This window comes from Corylus avellana, chromosome ca1 (genome assembly GCF_901000735.1).
Source record: "Corylus avellana chromosome ca1, CavTom2PMs-1.0".
Classification (NCBI taxonomy): Eukaryota; Viridiplantae; Streptophyta; class Magnoliopsida; order Fagales; family Betulaceae; genus Corylus; species Corylus avellana.
Window position 1 is genome coordinate 30,186,243 of NC_081541.1, and position 8,105 is coordinate 30,194,347.

An 8,105-nucleotide genomic window follows, 5' to 3' on the forward strand; every position below is an offset into this window, starting at 1 on the left:
GTGAAGATAATATTGTTAGTGACTCTTTTTTTTGTCCTGAAGCAGGCAAAGGATCATCCAGTTCCTTTTCTTGCACCCCATATGCTACCATCTCGCCACCCCTTGCCTCCTCGAGTACTTCTCTCTTTCTTTTCAGATGATGATAGTATACTTAATTGGAAGAGAACACACCCAGGGAACAAAGTTTCTAAAGAAAATAGGTTGGAATTGAAATTATGTTATAAAAGTTGTCGTTGGGACTTCTTCGTGTATGTGAAACTCAAAACGCTTGCCTCAACATGGAAGCATCTAAAAGATTGTCGAAAAGAGTGCAAAGACTTATATGGCGAAAGATAATTGTACTACTAGTCGCAGAGTCCATGATCACCAATAAATGGATCTGGTATAGATTCTTGGGCTCCCAGAATATTTCCCTAAAATAGTCTATAATCATAATAATTGCATATTTTTGCACTCTTCTTATTTTGGCAATATTATGTAATAACTATGTGATTCTAGTCCCCTCATTAGTAGGTGATTTATATGTAATAATTTTTCTTTCCTATAAGATCCAATCCTATCAATAAGAGTGAAAAACGCTATGCCGACTCCAAAAACTTGTTTATCACAATTTATGCGGAATTAATACTTTAAAGCAATAAACAATTCAATCACCCAAAATATATAAAGCAATAAAGAGGCAGACACAAATATTTTGTTACGAAGATGAAACCTTTAGAAAACGATCTAAAAGTAAAACCTCCCTAGGACAGCCAAACCCAGGAAATCACTATCAAAAGATTATCCAGAGATTACAGACACTAGGAACACTTACAACCCTTTGCAAGACCTTGGCTCTGTAAGATCGACAAAGCTATAACTCGTCTCCTTACTCACAATCTTCTTCAACGTGATTCTCCTTTACCGGACTCTTCCGATAGACTTCTCAACTCTAGATTTATCAAAGAAATAACTAAAATTCTAAGAGATTTAATTTAATGCTCACCACATATGATCTCTCTTAGCACAGCCTCCGGCGGATTCTCTGGGAGCGAAAATTCGTACCTCTCTTCTATAATGATGTATATATATTAGTACATCAAACCCTATACATGGGCCTACTAAAAACACGTTTTTGGGCATAATAGGTACTGGGTGTGCGGACAGGTTAATGGGCTGTCCGGATAGGGTCTTGCGGAGCAAAAATATGCTTGTTGGAAAGTCTGTCCGGATAGCCTTACACCCTGTCCGGACATGGCTTGCAGTGGGGAGAAAACAGCATTCTGGAACTGTTGTCCAGCCCTAATCAAAAGCTTCGATTGATGGGCGTTTGTTGTCCGATTGAACTGAAATTTTGCAGGGACGTTCATGACACATGAATCTACATTATGAATGGTGGAGAATTGATTTTGAGCATTCTATATCAGTGTTTGAGCCTGTGGAGAGTAACCTCTGCATTTTAGAACTGAATTAAGCCAACGCAAGAACTAACAAACTCCCCCTTTGGCAATTCGGTGACAAAACCAAAATGCCGAGTCAATCCCATCATCTCCCTATATTTAGTCCCCCTTTTTGTCACAGAATGACAAAAGGTTTTCATATTTCCTTAAACACTTCACAAAATACATCAAGGCATATGTAGAATAGGAATACAGAAATAAAACTCATGATCACAGATAACAGAACATGCATGAAGTAATGCAAGATCATGAAGAAACATCAGCAAAAACTCCTCCTCAATGTGTGACTCAATATTAACAAGGGAAAAATGTTCAAGCAAGAGTATTCATAAAAAAAGTATATCCAATAAATGATCAAAAATTGCAGATTAGGAGAAACTCCTTTTGAATGTGCCAAAAAAAAAAAAAAAAACTCAAAACATGCAAGAGTTTCAAAAGATGAATAAACAAAATCATTGTTGCAACTCATGTCATGCCATTATGTACCATCATTATTTATGCTATATGTGTTGTGTGTGATAAGCCACAGTCAAGAGTCAAGCAATGGACAAACAAATATTGACAAAAAAGGCACATGAAAATTTTCAAACCATATGAAATAAATTCATATCTTGTTAGGTTAGAAGTCAAACCTTATTAGGGCCTAGTCACCCTCATCCAATATTCTCCCCCTTAGTCTTATCACAAGGCGCAGAACTACATCTAAAATTTTAATTATGGATGAGCCAAGCACAAAAAATTGACTCAGTGAAAATTCCATTTTTGGAATATTTTGGCATTTTGCACATTTCACTTTAGATTTTCTCTTTGAGAACGTGTCTTTCATAAAAATTAAAGTACAAGACATAAGGGTTTGAACTAAAATTTATAGGTTCTAAGTTCAACCAGCATTTGGTCAATTTTAACCCAAAAAAAAAAATTCATCCTATGCATATGGTTTGTTCAACATAACAAATTTATCATGAATTGACATTCTTTCTTGAAGCTTAAATGCATAGAGATAGCATAAATGAAATATACCACAATAACACATACTTGAATGGATCAATGACGGTTCATTATAAAGATAATCAACTCAAGCATGATAAGTGTATTCCATAGGTACATAAATTAAGAGGATTTCCAATTAAGCAATTAAAGAGCATTTAAAGCATATATCCATCTTTGCAACACCAATTCCTTTCTCAAAAATTTATTAACTCAAATAAACCACAAAGAAGGGCAGCAAAGAAAAACAACATGTTTGAATTGAGATTACAACAGGCAATACATGAATGTTCTTTAGCATTAAACTTCCATCACATCTTATAGGTCCCACTACAAAATAATGATTTGGTTTAATAACTACTTCTAGGTCTTTATAAGACATTACACATTCATGAACACTTGATTAGTAAGTAGACAAAAATCTTGGTGGTCCACACACAACATCTCATTTATAAGCCTTTCAAAGATCATAACATATGAATTTCTTGAAAAGTCCTTTATGAATATGCCTCATAACAAGAACCTCAAAACAAAGATGTATACACTCTTCACACAAAAAGTGTAACAAAAAAAATAAATTGCAATGCATAAACTATAAAGCAAAAACAAAAAAATGCAAAGCAAAGAAAAACAATATGCTCTAGGATTTTCAAAAATAAGCAAAACAACCACTCCTAGAAATGTTATTTTCTCACCTAAATTTAGGTGGGATCACTACCACTCTCCCTCAATTGGTGAATGGTATAATCATTCCTAACCCAAACCTTCTTACAAGCCAAATCTAATTGTCATAATATAACATCAAGTCTCAAAGCCTACTCTTAAGAAGATAAAGCATGTAAAAAATATCCGTCATATGCTAGCGGTGGCTCCATCAACACCCCACACATCCCTAAGCCACAAGGAATCCAACTCCTCAAAAATGATCCTTGCTATATCCCTCTGAATAACTTGATGCCTTCTGGGAACCATCGTCAACTTTACTATACTATCTTAAAAAAAACACATGTTTGATTGGTCGAAAAGATACAAGAGTAATTACATGACTTAGTGAGTGTAAATACACATGAGGTATAGGTTATTACAATGTGAACTCAAATCTTTCTAAATCACATGTAACAATGTTATAATGAATGCAATATAATATATGTTGTAATAAGAGAATCATGTCATAGTTCAATTCCATATGGCCTATCCAAAACCTTAACCCCTTCTTGGTAGGATTGGCACTTTCCCGAGTGACCTGTAATACAATATTGATACATCAGATATTATACGAGTATTGTCCATCACTAGTAGCCTGACCAAGTCCGACCTTGGGTGGTAATAATGTCTATCTATAGTAACCACCATTCAAACATAGTTGCCCCGATCAGAAAACAAGGTCTATCTATAGTAACCACCATTGGATCCAAGGTCAATCATAAAGAATAAACATTTTTAGACCATAGGGCTTACCCTTATAATTTTAATAAGCCCATAGCCGTTATAACACACGTATCGTTGTATCATGTCATACGATAAAATTCACCATTTATTGTGTCTTACATGCATGTCTTTACAAACTTGTCATTTTTGTTATCTTTTTAATCACTCATTTCACAAAGTAGAGTTCACAATAATGTAAATGGGTTTCATATGGGATCCACAATCTTGAAATCTAAGAAAATACCTACCACCATGTCTAATACGCTTAAAATCTCAAAGTAAAACAAGCCCTAAATCCTAATACGCTCAAAATAGACATTCTGCCTGGCATTTGAATGTTCGAACAACGAGGATGGAACGTTCGGCCATCACATCAAACGTTTGGTCAGGGAAGGTCGAACATTCAATTCTTGGTAGAAAACCCATTTTGAACAAAAAATCAGCAAAGCCACTTCTAGGCAAGTACTAAGGTTTTAACATGATTTCTAAAAGATTTTAACATGATTTCTAAAAGAGTGGTAAGCCATAATAACACATCCATGCAGAAATAACTACGTCCAACATTATTAATACGTTAGACCATCGTTAAGCTAGTATTAAGGCCAATAAAATATCTACAAGCCTAAACCTACAATTAATGCTATGAAAAACAAATAGACAGTATAATAACCACTTGACAAACGAGTTAGGATAGGAAAGTTACCTCCTTAGAAGCAAAAACCAACAAGAACACATTTTCTCCTCTAAAGCACTCACACGCACTCACTCTAGGGTAACAATTAGAAAAGGGGGCGGAAATAGGCTAAAGGGGCATAGGGGAGAGGTATTTTTAGGTGAACAAAAGCCAGAGGATAAAGATGAGATGATTTACATAGTACTGCCAAGTGTCGAACGTTCAATGTACTGTTGGACCAACGGTCCTACAGTTTCCAGTGGCAAGTTAGTATTGTACAGTAGCACGTTCGGACTAGGGTTAAGGTCGAACGTTCAGACATCCAACCTCTAATGTTCATCACTTGGGTTTGACTCGAACATTTAGTCATCCAACCTCGAACGTTCGACTAAGAACAAAAGTCAGTAATTCTTATTTCCAATGAACCCTAATAAACTTAGCAACACATTAGTCCTACCAAAGCTTACAAAATCTTAATAAATACTCAGGGTATTGTAGTAGATAGCATATGGAAAATTGTAGAGTCAAATTTAGTCTTGGGTTACAAAGGTTTTGTAAAAAGATCAATTTTGAAAAACTAATAAGACTCCAAAACACACTCAATCAGGAATTAATAGAGAATTCAACAAATATATGCGGAATGTAAGATCAATCAATTATGAACACAGAGATTTGTTTATGAAGAACAAACCATTTAGAGAACTCTCTAAAATGTAAAATCTTTCCGGGGCAGCCAAACCCCGGAAATCACTTCACAGTAGAATAACAAGAAATTACACAATGTCAAAGACTTACAAAACCTTTGGACTTGACACTCCTATGTACTAGACAAACGACCCACTTTTTATCCACTACCACAGTAGTTCTCCTAAAACCTCTGGACTATTCCTTCAACATGATCTCCCTTCACCAGAACTCCGGTTGGCTTCAATTGCTTTCTCACCAAGGACGATCAAACGTTCCTTACACTAAGAGATAGAATTAACGCTCTATAACAAAGACTCTCTTAGCACGAATCGCCTAAACTCTCGATGCAGAATTTGTACCTATACACATATGTATGGTTCAATATAAATAGGCTACAGACGCCTAGTCTAATCCAACACAAACTCTGTTCAAAATAGACTAAATTTACACTGGGCGTCCGAACGGTGTACAGGCTCGTCCGCACGGAACTAGGTTAAAAACATTAAATCCTAGTTCTCTAGCACAGTGCGTACGGACGACTTTCAAACGAAATTGTAGACGAGGCTCTCGTCCGGACGACATTGCAGACGAGGCTTCAAACGAAGGTTTTTGGAATTCAAATTCAGCCTTCTCATCCGAACGGCTGCAGATGAGGTTGCAGACGGCTGCAGATGAAGCTCTCACTGTACACTGAAACTGAACATGTTAACGAAAAGTATTTTGTTCACACGAATCCAGCCAAGACAAAATAAAACTAACAAATTTGTTATAACATGGGTCTAAAGCCAATTTTTCATATGTGATTTTACACATGACACTGAGTAATTGGGTAACTAAGGGACATAATAGAACATTCACATCCAATATTGTTCAACTGAAAGTGAAAGTGCAGGAATTAAAGATTGTTAACAACAGAAGATTTCTGCAACTTATCCAAAAAAAAGAGAAATGATTTCTATTTAATATCCTCCATCTTTTTTCATAATACGTACACATATAATCTCATTCATTTACAAGTATAGATAGGAAATATTTTCCTTCTCTTTGCATACTAAAAAAAGACAAAACTGTATATCTAGGATGTTGCATTGTGATCTTTCTGGCTAGTGGTTCAAGATGTTGAGAAGAGAAACTCGGGTTTTGATTAGGCACCTAAACAGGCACTCAAGTCCTTCTTCAAGATCTTGAACAATTGCTCCAAATTCCCCAACAAGTTATGCACATTCTCAACGTGAGTGATATAATCTGAGTTGCTTGTTTTGTGATTAATGACGGAGTGTAATGCAGCTTCCACCTTCTCAAATTCAGATGCAGCTGTTTCTTCATTATTATGTGCTACTCTTTTGGGGAGCACCAACTTAGAAACCAAGGACCAGCTGCTTAGTTTTGATTGCAACCTCGGCCCGGCAACAAAGGACAACAAGGATTCAAACACAATGAGAGTTACTGTTTCTATTTCTCTCAATGTGCTAACCATGGGAAGAGTCTCATGGTTTTTGTCAGCATGCTTTCCTTCCATGCCCTTTAAGGCTTTCTGAATTGCCTTCTTGACAACCTTCCTAGCGGTCAAGAATTTCCTAACCTCCCTTTCAAGCCCCATGTCACCTCCTGCTCTTCTTCGCATAATTGATTGGCGTTCGCGTGCGCATTCTTTTGTACGTATCAAGGCATCCTTGGCTGCACTGCACATGTCCAAGAGCCTGAGAGATCCATCCAAAAGCTGTTCCTACCCATTTCCCATTACACCTTCTGACAAAGTCGTGTTGCATTTGGGGCAGCTGAAGCAACTTTTCAACACAATCATGCAAATCCTGAAGGCCAATTAGTTTGCAGCTTAATGATGATGATGAAGTAGAAGCCTCCAATCTGCATAAATGCTCATTGCAGTCTAGAATGAGAGGATGTGGTCTGGATGGCAAGCTATTGGATCGAGCATGAGATTTTTTGTTAAGAGGAGATGAGGCCATCTTTTTCCACTTAGAGAAGAGAAAGGCCTAGGAGTTGAATATTGTTCAAATCAGTGTAGAAATTTGCCATCCTTCCATTGGCATCTACTGAATATATTTTAGAGGTAGAGGGAGACAAGAGGAATCTCATCATCTTCATAACTCAATAAGTAGTAACATGTTTTCGATTAGGATCTAAATGCAATACCAGCAATGTTTATGCATTGTCTCCCCACCAGCTCATTACCAATTATATTAAATGATAGACACCATCTCAGGCATATTGTCACTTTTAAGACAAAAAACAGTCCTGAAACACTAATTGCAATTAATATTTTTCTGCTCATGTGGTGCAGGCTTCTTTTCTACCAGGAAGGCAGGCAGGCAATCTGGATTGTATATCTATTATTGTTTATTGTGTCAGAGGAAATGAAGTCAATGCCATTCGTGTATTGCATATCTGTGATTTTTTAGTCTACAAATAACTAATAATGAGTTGGAGAGCTGATGAGAAGGAGACATTGCAAAAACATTACCGACATAGCATTGAGATCCAGATCGAAATCATGTTACGACCACTTGATATTTCAAGAGGATGAGATTCCTTGTGTTCCCCTTACTCCATAATACTTATTGAGTAGACACCAAACATAGAAACACTACGAAAAACACAGGTGTTAGGGACACTTTGGAATGGTATCATTTTAACAAAACAACCCCGCCAATGGTCATTTAAACAGTAAAACAACCCCTCTCAAAAGATTCATTTCAATAATAGATGCGCGTCACTGAAACAATCCAGTGACGCACATCTACTATTTTCGTACATCCAAAATTCTTTTTTCACTTAATTAAATTCAAATAAAAATATTATGCTCGATTAGACATGACTTTTTTCAAAATAAAAAGGAAAAAAAAAAAAAATTTAGCCCCCCAAACTACTAG

General features: G+C 36.3%; 1 pseudogene; it reads right to left on the reverse strand.

Annotated features, from left to right (window-relative positions):
• Positions 1–6,317: 6,317 nt before the first annotated feature.
• Positions 6,318–7,181, reverse strand: LOC132169605 (uncharacterized; annotated as a pseudogene).
• Between the last annotated feature and the right edge of the window lie 924 nt (positions 7,182–8,105).